Source organism: Oncorhynchus nerka, linkage group LG13 (genome assembly GCF_034236695.1).
Source record: "Oncorhynchus nerka isolate Pitt River linkage group LG13, Oner_Uvic_2.0, whole genome shotgun sequence".
In the NCBI taxonomy this organism is placed as follows: domain Eukaryota; kingdom Metazoa; phylum Chordata; class Actinopteri; order Salmoniformes; family Salmonidae; genus Oncorhynchus; species Oncorhynchus nerka.
The window spans coordinates 48682445-48697810 of record NC_088408.1 but is presented as its reverse complement, the minus strand read 5'-3'; positions in this window follow the sequence as shown (position 1 = coordinate 48697810).

Genomic DNA, 15366 nt, shown 5'->3' with positions numbered 1-15366 from the left:
CTCATCTCATCCCGGGGAGTCATGGAAAGTCCTCTGGTCCTCTTCCCACCAGCTAACTCATAATTCAGTCTAGGGTTTCGCAGGCCAAGCACACCAAGTCAACTAGGCTAGCCACACTACTGGGAGCACCACTGAGAGATCAAAGAGAACGTTGTGATGTGAGACAACGTTGTGGGAGTTATACAACACGTTTTACTTAAAGCGTCGATGGAAATAATGTCTATTTTTTTTTCTGCCGCTAGGCTTGAAACAGCTGTGATTACAACGGGGATCACAGTACCTGTCAAGACAGCGATTCACTTGGCAAGCCCAGAACAGATCTGATGGTTTTCTCAGTTGAGTCAATTTAAGTAAATTGGGTTAATTTAGTACTATTAGTAGGCAGTTACACTTATTCACTGTGATTACCATGGAACCTTTGCTCTTTGAAAATATGGGATAATGGTCATTCTGAAGATAATGAGCACTGTTGGTAAACGCAGCACAACACAATCACTTTTTACCGCCACAAGTTACTGCCTACTTATAGCATATAGTATATAACTGAGTAACTATTGTGTACTACAACTAGATATCCATTCCATTCCTTAGATGCCCATGAAATAATACAGTTCATTGATAACTACTATGGCTGTCAGTGATGTAAGTATGGATTGGAGCCATGATTTATGAATGGAAAACCTTTAACAGGGTCAAAAACCCACATCTTGTGGAAAAAACCTGCCTATCTCCACCGAAAGGGCAAAAGGGCAGGCCCAGGAGTGCCTGTGGCCCTCTCCCTGCATACACGCCAAAGGAATGGATGATTGGCAGTGTCCGCAGGCCGTCTGTTGTAAATCATTCTCCGACATGCTAGGAGGAGAGGCTCGTTTATGGTCCCTTGGAGTGTGAGTGTTTCTCATTTGGGGAAAACTGAGTTCAAAGGAGAAGATTTGGGAAAGGAGCTTAGCTATGCTGCTAGGGGCTGGGTGGTAGTAGTAGTGTTGGTGGTGGTGGGGGGGGGCAATTCTTCATGGGTTGGCCAAATATGACCAAAGGTAAAACGAGAGGCTTCAGCTTAAAGTCATTGAAAACGGCTTTAGAGCTTTCAAAAGCCTTAGCTAACTGTTAGGTTCTTAGATGCTGCCAGGCAAGGGAAGCTGCTGGGAAGTTGCCGCTTCAGCCCGGCTCTCTTATTAGCAGAAGAGCTTTCATTTATTTTGCCCAAGCCCAACATGAGCTTACTCGTACAAATTTAGACAGCTGCCCTACATTTTCCTTAACACAATCACCAATTTAGGATAATGAGAAACAGGCCACTGCATTAATCTTCGGTGGCACGTGTCGCCACTGCACATGTGAATGGACTAATGTATGGAAAACATGACGGCTGTGGCCATGCCTGATTCACACAGCGTTGCTTCCTTCACCTTGTGCGTGACAAAAACAATAGCCATTCTCAAAAGTATCAGTCTTCAGTCTTTCTGGGTGAATGCATCATAACATCAAATCTTCATCCAACATTCTAATAAAGACAACAATTTCCTAAAACAGTAATGGCAACACATTTGTCCTTGTGGAGGGCTCTCACTTTAAAGCTGCAGAACTGGATAGAATCACTTATTTAACGCCTCAGTGGTATGATGCCAGATTATGTAGACTTCCAGAAGCAACATTTTCCAGTGCTGCAGAGCTGGCTGGAAGCTAGGGCTTAGGGTGGAGAGCAGGACCCCAGGGAGGAGATTTTTCCGGATGCCCCATTCCTGCAGGGTGGGTAGTATCATATAGGCTCGGTCCCAAATGTCACCCTACCCCCTACATAGTGCACTGCTTTTGCCCAGATCCTCATGGGCCCTGGTCAAAAGGAGTTCACATAGGGAATAGGGTGCTATTTGGGACGACGCCATTCTCTGGCCCAGAAGACATGTGGACTGCCTACACTTTTACATTGTAAGCCATAAAGAAAGTTACCGACGAACAGGCAGATCTGCTGCACTATAGGGGAAAATGTTTTTCGTGTGAATGTACAAATCCTCTTCCTCTTTGATGCAGATATTTTCATTCAGAAAGCTGCTAGGGTAGCTTTATAAGGTCAATATGATGATGAACTGTTATTAAACTGCTATTAAATTGATAAGTGCTTATGTTCATGTTTAAGTCAAAGGAGACAGTATAAGGAGTATAGGTACGTCCATGTTGTTTATAATTGTAATTAAAAACTGCTTTATGTCAGAACTCTGTATCATCTAATGACATTAATTTAATGGTTTAGCCACCGTGTCTTTACCCTCAAATCTAGAATAGTCACATTTGAACAATGTAAGCTTGACGAACAGTTCTGAAGGGATCTATGGCTCCAAATCCCAATGAATATGGGGCCTTCTTCCACAATGTGGTATCAATCACACTGCTATAAATTTCCCCAGTTTCTGGCTCAAACTGTTTGGCACATCCTCAACTTTAAAGACGGAAAAATATAATAAAAATGTGAGCGAGGGAGACAAGCTAATATTACATTTATGTATATATATGTATGTAGAGAACATACCCCTCAGTCAGTGGTCAAGTATTGCTTCCTCTGCTCCTCACCATATGCATTCTTTCCCCATTGCTTGATACTGTCGAGGATTGGACAAATATGTCATCCTTGAAAGCACATAGATTAGAATCCTCCCTTTTTCAGGGGCATAGTAAAGAGCTATCAGAAATTAAAAGCACACTCAAGCTCCATACAGTTTGGCTTTGCAGCCAGCACCGACTGATGTAAATGTTGCTGATGACATGAATATGGATAGAGAGGATAAAATGCAAGGCTCCATGTCAGCAACAAGGATATTTCAGACATGTTTTGCATTTATTTAAAGTAAATCAACCTTTCAAGTGAGATTTATGTGTATGTGAATCAATACACCCAGTCAATAAAAAAATACAGGCATCCTTTCTAACTCAGTTGCCGGAGAGGAAGGAAACCACTCAGGGATTTCACCATGAGGCCAATGGTGACTTTAAAACAGTTACAGAGTTTAATGGCTCTGATTGGAGAAAACTGAGAATGGATCAACAACATTGTAGTTACTCCACAATACTAACCTAAATGACAGAGGGAAAATAAGAAAGCATGTATAGAATGCAAATATTCCAAAACATGCATCCTGTTTGCAATAAGGCACTGAAGTAATACTGCAAAACATGTGGCAAAGCAATTCACTTTTGTCCTGAATACAAAGTGTTATTGTATGGGTAAATCCAATACAACACATTAATGAGTACCATTTTCAAGCATAGTGGTGGCTGCATCATGTTATGGGTATGCTTGTAATCGTTATTAAGGACTGGGGAGATTTTCAAGATAAAAAAAATGTAATGAAGCTAAGCACAGACAAAATCCAAGAGGAAAATCTGGTTCAGTCTGCTTTCCACCAGACACTGAGAGATTAATTCACCTTTCAGCAGATCAAAAAAAGGCCAAATCTACTCTTACCAAGAAGACAGTGAATGTTCCTGAGTAGCCAACTTACAGCTTTGACTTAAATCTCCTTGAAATTCTATGGCAAGACTTGAAAATGGTTGTCCAGCATTGATCAACAAACTATTAGACAGAGCTTGAATAATTTTGAATATAATTATGGGAAAATATTGTACAATCCAGGTGTGCAAAGATCTTAGAGACTTATCCAGAAATACTCACAGGTGTAATCACTGCCAAAGATGATTCTAACATGTATTTACTCAGAAGTGTAATGTAAATGAGATATTTCTGTCTTTCCTTTTAAAGAAATTTGCATTTCTAAAAATGGGTTTTCACTTTGTCATTATGGGGTATTGTGTGTAGACGGGTGAGAAAAAATATATTTAATCCATTTTGAATTCAGGCTGTAACACATCAAAATGTGGAATAAGTCTACGGGTATGAATACTTTCTGAAGTCAATGTAGTTTTCTAACGGTCCTGTATTGGCACAGTTATACTGCAACTGCTTTATAAACTGAGCAAAAAAAGAAACGTCCCTTTTCCAGGACCCTGTCTTTCAAAGAATTCGTAAAACGCCAAATAACTTGACAGATCTTCATTGTAAAGGGTTTAAACACTGTTTCCCATGCTTTTTCAATGAACCATAAACTGTTAATGAACATGCACCTGTGGAACTGTCGTTAAGACACAATTAAGGTCACAGTTATGAAAACTTAGGACACTAAAGAGGCCATTCTGCTGACTCTGAAAAAAACAAAAGAAAGATGCCCAGGGTCCCTGCTCATCTGCGTGAACGTGCCTTAGGCATGCTGCAAGGAGGCATGAGGACTGCAGATGTGGCCAGGGCAATAAATTGCAATGTTCGTACTGTGAGACGCCTAAGACAGCCCTAAAGTGAGACAGGACGGACAGCTGATCGTCCTCGCAGTGGCAGACCACGTGTATCATCACCTGCACAGTATCGGTACATCCGAACATCACACCTGCGGGACAGGTACAAGATGGCAACAACAATTGCCCGAGTTACACCAGGAACGCACAATCCCTCCATCAGTACTCAGACTGTCCGCAATAGGCTGAGAGAGGCTGGACTGAGGGCTTGTAGGCCTGTTGTAAGGCAGGTCCTCACCAAACATCACTGGCAACAATGGGCACAAACCCACCATCGCTGGACCAGACAGGACAGGCAAAAAGTGCTCTTCACTGATGAGTCACGGTTTTGTCTCACAAGGGGTGATGGTCGGATTTGCGTTTATCTTTGAAGGAATGAGCATTACACCAAGGCCTGTACTCTGGAGCAGGATCAATTTGGAGCTGGAGGGTCTGTCATGGTCTGGGGCGGTGTGTCACAGCATCATCGGACTGAGCTTGTTGTCATTGCAGACAATCTCAATGCTGTACGTTACAGGGAAGACATCCTCCTCCCTCATGTGGTACCCTTCCTACAGGCTCATCCTGACATGACCCTCCAGCATGACAATGCCACCACCCATACTGTTCATTCTGTGTGTGATTTCCTGCAAGACAAGAATTTCAGTGTTCTGTCATGGCCAGCAAAGAGCCAGTATCTCAATACCATTGAGCACGTCTGGGGCCTTTTGGATCGGAGGGTGAGGGCTAGGGCCATTCCCCCCAGAGAGGTCTGGGAACTTGCAGGTGCCTTGGTGGAAGAGTGGGGTAACATCTCACAGCAAGAACTGGCAAATCCTGTGCAGTCCATGAGGAGGAGATGCACTGCAGTACTTAATGCAGCTGGTGGCCACACCAGATACTGACTGTTACTTTTGACCCCCCCTTTGTTCAGGGACACATTATTCCATGTCTGTTTGTCACATGTCTGTGGGACTTGTTCAGTTTATGTCTCAGTTGTTGAATCTTATTATGTTCATACAAATATTTACACATGTTAAGTTTGCTGAAAAAAAACACAGCAGCAGAAAATAAACACAGCGAGAGGACATTTCTTTTCTTGCTGAGTTTATAAAAACATATAGTAAACCCGACTGTGATATGGACAATAGTGGAAAAAGTACCCAATTGTTATACTTGAGTAAAAGTAAAGATACCTTAATAGAAACTGTCTCAAGTAAAAGTCACCCAGTAAACTTCTAAAAGTATTTGGTTTGAAATATACTTAAGTATCAAAAGTCAAAGTCAAAGTATAAATAATTTCAAATTCACCATTTTTTAAATATACAGATAGCCAGGGGCATGCTCAAACATACAGACATAATTTACAAATGAAGCGTGTGTGTTTAGTGAGTCCTCCAGATCAGGGGCAGTAGGGATGACCAGGGATGTTTTGTTGATAAGTGTGTGAATTGGACCATATTCCTGTCCTGCTAAGCATTCCAAATGTAACAAGTACTTTTTGGTGTCAAGAAAAATGTATGGAGTAAAAACTACAATATTCTCTAAAGGAATGTAGTGAAGTAAAAGTAGTCCAAAATATAAATAGTAAAGTACAAATACCCTGAAAACCTACTTATGTAGTACTTTATTATTTTTACTTAAGTACTTTACACCATATGGAAATGTTACGTGGGGTACACGTAACATAGTAAATCTGTGACCCTGAAATTAGTATGATACGCTTGTAGCGTCATACCCAAGAAGATTCAAGTAATTGCTGCCAAAGGTGCTTCAACAAAGTACTAAGTAAAGGGTCTGAATATTTATGTAAATGTGATATTTCTGTTTTTTATTTTTAATAAATTATCAAAAATGTCTAAAAACCTGTTTTTGCGTTGTCATTATGGGAGTATTGTCACGCCCTGGTCTTAGTATTTTGTGTTTTCTTTATTAATTTGGTCAGGCCAGGGTGTGACATGGGTTTTGTATGTGGTGTGTTTTGTCTTGGGGTTTTTGTTAGGTATTGGGTTTGTGGCTTAGTAGGAGTATCTAGCATAGTCTATGGCTGTCTGGAGTGGTTCTCAATCAGAGGCAGGTGTTTATCGTTGTCTCTGATTGGGAACCATATTTAGGCAGCCATATTCTTTGAGTGTTTCGTGGGTGATTGTTCCTGTCTCTGTGTTAGTTTGCACCAGCATAGGCTGTTTCGGTTTTCATGTTACATTTATTGTTTTTGTATTGATCGTGTTTCATCTTCATTAAAGATGTATCTAAATAACCACGCCGCATTTTGGTCCGACTCTCCTTCACCGCAAGAAAACCGTGACAGGTATTGCGTGTAGCTTGATGAGGAACAATAACAATTTAATCAATTTTAGAATAAGGCTCTAACCTAACAAAATGTAGAAAAAGTAAAAGGGTCTGAATACTTTCCGAATGCACTGTACATGGTATAACTACTGTATTACATATCATGATATGTCCTTAACACTAATGCATGCACTGTGTCTGTGAGAGCTGATCTGTGAGTGCTACTATTCACATTTTCTTGTGGGTTATGATTTGTGATGACTTCATGGACTCTGGCCATCCAATGCCCACTTTAACATGGGGTTGCGTTTGGAATCCTCACATATACAGACAGAATGTTTTTCCAGGGAGATTTGAGCATTTGATTCCCCTCCGTCCGTCTGTCCGTAAGGTGCCTCATACCATGGTGTTGCCAGATTCTGTAGAATTATGTGCTCTGAGGAATTTCCGTTTGATGGCTCACTTCGAACATCTGAGCTCCACATGAAGCGATCTGTCTGGTGATACGGATCCTCCATCCAAACCATTTTATAGGCCATTATCTTTTGGTCAACACCAGAGAAAGGATGGTACAATTAAGCTACGTTGTGAATTGTTATGTGTTTAAACAATCCCACATGCTAGTCAGACAAACTCTATGATACATCTGTTTCGGCTAAAAGAACATATAAATTCCCATGCATGATGACACAGAATGATGATGACATATAGAATTATGATCCCTGGAAGAAATTAACACAAGATCTTAATTCACCAAATGTAACTCATCTTGACTGAAACTTGAATGGCCCTCACTGGTCTTATACATCTTTTTTTAACGTAAAAACTGGTTGAATCAATGTCGTTTCCTCATCAATTCAACAAAACCTAAAAACGGGATGACGTTAAGTCAACGTGGAAAACTAACTGGATTTGTAAAAAGTCATCAGTGTAAGGGAATTTAGTATTTATTTTCACCTTTGAACCTAAATCTAATGACATGGTGAAATGTTTTTTGATTTCACATTCAATTCACGTTAGTTGACAGCAACCAAATGCAAATAAAAAATACACTTTGTAATGACGTCTGCACTTAGTTATTATTATTATTTGTAATTTTTTAATTAACCCCTCCACCACCCATTCCATATACTTTAAGTGTATAATTTTTTAACCATTCCTGAACCTGTGACCAGAAACAAGCTACATAGGGGCAATACCTGAATACATTTTCTATTGATTCTGTCTATTCGCAGCAAAATTTAGAGCTGAGATTGTTTATCCCCCATATATATATATAGCATTCTGTGGGTGGCAAGAATTGTATATAATAATTTAAATGGAAAAACTCTAAGTGTTGAATCAAGTGTAGTTTTTTGTCCTCAAATGAAACTGGTATATTTCTCTATTTATGCCTTTTATGCCTATTTGTATCTTGAATATACGGCAGGCAACATGTGTTGTGCCTCGCTTCCCTCCCAGGTGTTGTACCTCGCTTCCCTCCCAGGTGTTGTACCTCGCTTCCCTCCCAGGTGTTGTGCCTCGCTTCCCTCCCAGGTGTTGTGCCTCGCTTCCCTCCCAGGTGTTGTGCCTCGCTTCCCTCCCAGGTGTTGTGCCTCGCTTCCCTCCCAGGTGTTGTGCCTCGCTTCCCTCCCAGGTGTTGTGCCTCGCTTCCCTCCCAGGTGTTGTGCCTCGCTTCCCTCCCAGGTGTTGTGCCTCGCTTCCCTCTCAGGTGTTGTGCCTCGCTTCCCTCCCAGGTGTTGTGCCTCGCTTCCCTCCCAGGTGTTGTGCCTCGCTTCCCTCCCAGGTGTTGTACCTCGCTTCCCTCCCAGGTGTTGTGCCTCGCTTCCCTCCCAGGTGTTGTGCCTCGCTTCCCTCCCAGGTGTTGTGCCTCGCTTCCCTCCCAGGTGTTGTGCCTCGCTTCCCTCCCAGGTGTTGTGCCTCGCTTCCCTCCCAGGTGTTGTGCCTCGCTTCCCTCCCAGGTGTTGTACCTCGCTTCCCTCCCAGGTGTTGTACCTTGTCTCCCCCGCTTCTCTGCACACTCCACTGGCTTCCAGCCAAATGTTTCATTCCGCTTCAAGACCATGGTTCTTGCCTACAGAGCAGCAACAGGAACTTCCCCACCCTACCTTCAGGCTATGATCAAACCCTACACCCAAACTCGAGCACTCAGTTCTGCTACCTCTGGTCTCTTGGCCCTCTCACCTCTGTGGGTGGCCAGCTCCCGCTCAGCCCAATCAAAGCTCTTCTTTGTCCTGGTACCCCAATGGTGGAACAAGCTCCCTCCTGAGGACAGCAGAGTCCCTGCCAATCTTTACGTTCCCTTTCAGTCAGTCAACTTGGGTAAAACATATTATGGGGAAATATAATCACGCCCAAACCCAACCCCAATGGATACTAAATGAAATGGCCGATGGCAGACCCCTGTCCCCGCCAGATGCGTCACTTCATAAAAAAAGAAGGTACATTTTTACATGGCTAAAATAGAAAGAATATAATATATATTGTTTAAAGGAAACTCATTCTACAAATACAGATGAGGTGGGGTGGAAAAGGACTGGGGGGAGAAATATATTTTTGTCATGGGCAAAGAAACTCAAAGGGGGTGGTTATAATAATTGAAACCAATTTTGATCCGATTCTGCAAACTGTGCAAACAGATCCTCAAGGAAGATGGATTATTTTAAATACGCTATTTGATAAAAACAGATCTGGCTAATTTATCTATTTGGGCCAAATAACGATGATCCACACTTCTTTGGAAATATATATAATAATCTATTGAGCTCACAAGCAACGAATGATTCTATTATTATGGTGGGAGATTATAATACGGTTTTAAGTACCTCAATGGATCGTAAAGGAAATCACTCTACAAACTATCAACCCCAAGCACTAAAGGATATCTTGAAGATCATGGATACATTAGAACTAGAATCTTCAACATAGAAATAATACCGAAAATAATTTACAGAATGTCAGTACAAATGATGGCGTCATCCATGATTCAACAAATTATATTTTGGAAGAGAAAGCAAAATATTTTAAGCATATGTTTTCTTTTCAGTCTCCTCCATTTCCACTGAATGATGTTAACTAAGGATTTTCTTTCCTAATAATAATAATAATGTAAAGTTAACAAATTTCCATAAAGACCCGTGTGAAGGCCAACTTACAGAAGAGGAACTTTTTGAGTCTGGAAAAATACCAGGGCTTGACAGTATACCAGTAGAGGTACAGTGGGGAGTATTTGATATACTGCCGATTTTGCAGGTTTTCCTACTTACAAAGCATCAATTGTGAGAGACGGAATCTAAAACAAAAATGCAGAAAATCACATTGTATGATTTTTAGTAATTAATTTGCATTTTCTTGATGACCATCTGGATGATCCAGAGGAGGAATGGGAGAAGGTCATGTGGTCTGATGAGACAAAAATAGAGCTTTTTGGTCTAAACTCCACTCGCCGTGTTTGGAGGAAGAAGAATGATGAGGATGAGGATGAGTACAACCCCAAGAACACCCTCCCAACCGTGAAGCATGGAGGTGGAAACATCATTCTTTGGGGATACTTTTCTGCAAAGGGGACAGGACGACTGCACCGTATTGAGGGGAGGATCTTGGCCAACAACCTCCTTCCCTCAGTAAGAGCATTTTTTTATATATTTTTTAAAAACCTTTATTTAACTAGGCAAGTCAGTTAAGAACAAATTCTTATTTTCAATGACGGCCTAGGGAACTGCCTGTTCAGGGGCAGAACGACAGATTTGTACCTCGTCAGCTCTGTGATTTTAACTTGCAACCTTCTGGTTACTAGTCCAACGCTCTAACCACTAGGCTACCCTGCCACCCCATTGAGGATGGGTCGTGGCTGGGTCTTCCAGCATGACAACGACCCGAAATACACAGCCAGGGCAACTAAGGAGTGGCTCCGTAAGAAGCATCTCAAGGTCCTGGAGTGGCCTAGCCAGTCTCCAGACCTGAACCCAATAGAAAATCGTTGGAAGGAGCTGAAAGTCCGTGAAAGTCCGTATTGCCCAGCGACAGCGCCGAAACCTGAAGGATCTGGAGAAGGTCTGTATGGAGGAGTGGGCCAAAATCCCTGCTGCAGTGTGTGCAAGAACTACAGGAAACGTATGATCTCTGTAATTGCAAACAAAGGTTTCTGTACCAAATTTCAAGTTCTGCTTTTCTGATGTATCAAATACTTATGTCATACAATAAAATGCTAATTAATTACTTAAAAATAATACAATGTGATTATCTGGATTGTTGTTTTCGATTCCGTCTCTCACAGTTGAAGTTTGCCTATGATAAAAATTACAGACCTCTACATGCTTTGTAAGTTGGAAAACCTGCAAAATCGGCAGTGTATCAAACACTTGTTCTCCCCACTGTATATCAGACCTATAGATCCATTATTGGCATGTTTTAATTGTTTTATTTACCTTTATTTAACAAGGTTCCTCAGTTAAGTACAAATTCCTATTTACAATGACGGCCTACCCTGGCCAAACCCGGACGGCACTGGGCCAACTGTGCACCACTCTATGGGACTCGCAAATTGATTAATTACACCTATACAAATGGTAGACTTTCAGGTACTCAACAAGAAGGCCTGATTTCATTTACTACTACAACAGGACTCAGGATTTAAGTATAAAGATCCAGTCCATTTAAAAAACCATCTCTAACACTTATCCAGGCGAAATGCATAGCACATAAAATTAAAAGGTTTTTATCAGATATTGATCATCCTGATCAGACAGGTTTTTTACATGGATGATATATTGGAGATAATATAAAGGTTTGCAATTACAGAGTCCAAAAAAATGTTATCTTATACAACGTCACTATCAATTGATCTATTCACCTTCTGTAAAAGAGAATATGTGTAATTAAATTGAGGGTTCATAGAAATTATAATAATAATTAACATATTTGGTAGCGGAATAACATTGGGTGAAATCAGGTCGAGACTTTGTTTTATTTTTATCATAATTAAATAGCCTGTCTATAAGATGTCATGTGTCTTGTTAAACTACGTGGAATTTCAGGAAATGAGCTTCAGAACAACAACATTTTCCAAGCTCCCTCAAAATAAACCATTTCAAATGTGAAAAAGGTGGCCATGGGGAAAAAAGGTTGGGAACCTTGTAGATAACAGACCACAATTCGAACTTTGGGGCTGGGTTTCTGCTTTGGGGTTTAGTTACTGTAGGCTTTTAGCATAGTAACAAAACAACCATTCATTCAAGAGGAATAGATTGAGTATGTTGAAAGGGTGATGAAACGTAAATCTACACTAACAATGTTTTTAGGGGATTTGTCTTCAGAGTGAGGATCTAGTTGTCAGAGTTCAGTGTTTACTTTGGAATTCTGCTATATCATATTTCATTCCACAAGGATCCCATCCAATGTGCGTGCATGTGCGGGCACGCAGCTCCCCTGGGACTGTCGGGCAGGAGAAATATCAGACAGCGCAGAGAAGTACGAGATTGAATACCACTCAACTTTTTAGAGTTGAGTTAACACTATCAACGTTTCCCCTTACTGTGGGAATTGGGATTGAATTAATACAATATTAGCCACTTTCAATGCAACATACCCAAACAAAACAAACTATGCAAGAGATTTTGTTGTAGACAAAACACATCGGAATAGGATTCTATTGCATTGACAGGCACGACTCAGCCTGTACTCTACACACACCTGTGTGGCATAACCAATCAGAGCTCCAGTAGGCCTATATGCAAATAGACCATTGCCAAATATGGATTTGTGCCATTCACTTTGAACTGGACTGTGTTTACAACATAGGCGGTCCTGAGAAGATGCTTTTGTTTTGAGATCAAAGCGAGAGCTGCATGTAGCCACGTGTGCACATTTGTTCATATCCTTTGCGAGTTAGTGAGTTCTCCATTGTTTTTAATGGGAGGCCACCCTGGTAGGCCTACATTGTGATCAAATAGCCACAGTAGCTTACTTGGCGCTGTGAAAACTGTAATTTAAAGCGGATACAGCCTCAGTGTTTACAGTAAACGCACTGGAAGCTGCACAGAATTTTCACAACATTAAAGTTTGCACTGTGCAGACCTCTCAGCACCTAAAATGTTTTGAGGGTACATTGATCACATCTAAAACAGCTTATTACTGTATATAAATTTTGTTGTACAATCTCATTGTTGCAAAATTTGAGGCACTAACTAAGTGCTTAGTTGCAGAACACCCCATTCTCTATTAGTGAACAATTTCACCATGAAATAGTGGAGAGATGACGTGCCCCGTACCCCACTTTCAAAAGGCTCAGAGCAGAGAAGCAGAATGCTCATCTAGTGGTCAATAAATTATACGTAAACCACCAAATGTTAAAGGACTCGAAGATTACAACGTGGCTGTGAGTAATAACTACATCCTGTTGAAGTAGTCCCCGATACGTATTTGCCCGGCATTACACAGTACAAATATGGATTCAAAAATCATGCAGTACAGAACCGTGGACTTAAAATAAGGTTGGACTCATGGTAATGCAGAAAGGGTATGATGAACTTATCCTTTTTCTATTTAGGCTAAATGGAATGTTGGACTATATGGACCAACATGATTGTTTATTTATTTAATTTGAAGATTGAAAATACCAAGATTGGTTTTTGTTTTGTTTGATATGATATGGCCTAATTGTAGAGGTCGGGTATATTATGACTTAAAAGCTGTTAGATAGTGTGGCCCTTTTTCGCTGATGTGAATCGGAAGGATTAGCTTTTAAGATAAACTGAATAAATATGAATAGATTTATTGTAAGGATAAAGGATTTTAGAATGAAGATCCTGCCTAGGTTCTCTATTGGAATAGGCCTTAACGATCCCAAAATGATTGGTGTCATTACCCTTTTACATTTAACAAATATATATAAATATTTAAAAAATGAAAGAATGATTATTGTTCCAATACATACCGGCAAATGGATTAGGTATTGTCAACAGGGCTGTTGTCTCTATTAGTGTGTGGTGGGCTGGTTAACACTGGGATAAACTGATTACAGTTAACGGTAGAACTAACACAACAACTGGCTTATGGAAGCACTTCTCTAAGCCAGAGAGGTATATTATTATACAGTTGAAGTCGGAAGTTTACATACACCTTAGCCAAATACATTTAACTTCCGACTTCAACTGTATATTTCTATATAAGCTATTTATGATACCTTTTATATTCTTGATCCTAATGATATTGGCCTGTAGGTGTAAAATAGCCAAGGTGATAGACCCTGGAATAAAAAACTAAAAGTGTGTGGTTGGAGAGAGGGTTGGTTTTCCAGGTTTACTCGCTCTGGATTGTCAGTACTGCATGTATTCTTGGCTATCGTGTCATGGTTGTGTCAGAGTCGATTTGTAAGTTAAACTTAGGTATTCCTTTGTTTTCTTGCGGCCATTAGAATCTATGTTCCTTTTTCCTTCTTCTTTTTTCCGTCGGAATACAACAGGATATAATAAGGACTACATGAAATATGTCTTGTGATATGTTTAGGTTGTTTTCTCTTCATTTTTTCCAAACTTTTCTAGCCTTGCTAGAACTTTCTAAATATGAGGATGCATTTATAAGATTGTGCTGTTATTATTTATATTAATACTATCTATTATTGTTACTATTTACTATTGGTTAATTCTCTTAAGATCAAATTCTTATTTACAATGACGGACTACCCTGGCCAAACCCTAACCCGGGACGATGCTGGGCGAACAACATGAGTATAATTGAATTAATTGGGGTATGGTCGTGAACCCAAACCTGGCTTGTTAGTCTTCGTCGTGTCAGTCGCATTAGCCATCTTACTTATTGCTATAGCCAAACAATTTGAATAATAACTAATGACAACCATTCAACTTTAGCACACAGCGTCCAGGGGTTGAGCATACTCAAGCACTAAGGGACAGTTTAGCTGTTGCAATGTAAGACAGTCTCGTGTTCCAATTGTTTGTTTTTAGTAGCGTGAATCGTTCCTGGTCACACCGAGGTGAAGAGAGAATAATTGAAGGAATGAATCTGAGCCTCACGCTTATCACTTGTGGAAGGCGGGGCTTCCAGTAAGGCGCGGATTTCATTGCCCTTTACAGGTGTGATTGTAAATCCTTCAAGTATATACCGAAGTTGACTGACTGAAAGGGTGCTGAGATGTGGTTGTCTCACCTAGCTATCTTAAGATGAATGTACTAACCGTATAAGAGCATCTGCTAAATGATGAAAATGTCAAATGTAAAGCGTTAACCAGATGTCCCTGACCTCTGACCTCCCTTGCACTCTTCTCTAGATGGGATGCTCTATGATGTCTTGTACTTGTGTGCCGACACACCATGTTGTCACTGTGAAGGACTCCTCTCTGTCCTCTGATGTGGTGACCTAGCATGGTTTTACAGCTGACCTATCCAACGCTCGGACAGTCTGGACAGCAAGGTCGAACTTGAAACATGGAGGTCAAGTGAAAGAAAAAGAAGAAGAAGATGACAGAAGGACCTGTCACATAATGACCTTCAAAACAATGAAAAAGGAGGGAATTGTATAATTCCCATTGTATCATTCCCTTGAATTGTGTAACACTGGCCCGGCCTGTCAACCCTCATGTCTGCTGTCAGCAGTAGCATGCCTTGTCACTGATCAGGGAGAGGGATAATTGTTGCTAGTCAGTGGAATGGTGCCATTTGGGATGCAGACATAGTGTTCCCACGCTGTCTGAGTGAGCACCACACACTGACCAGAACATTTAAAAGAGGCGGTGAT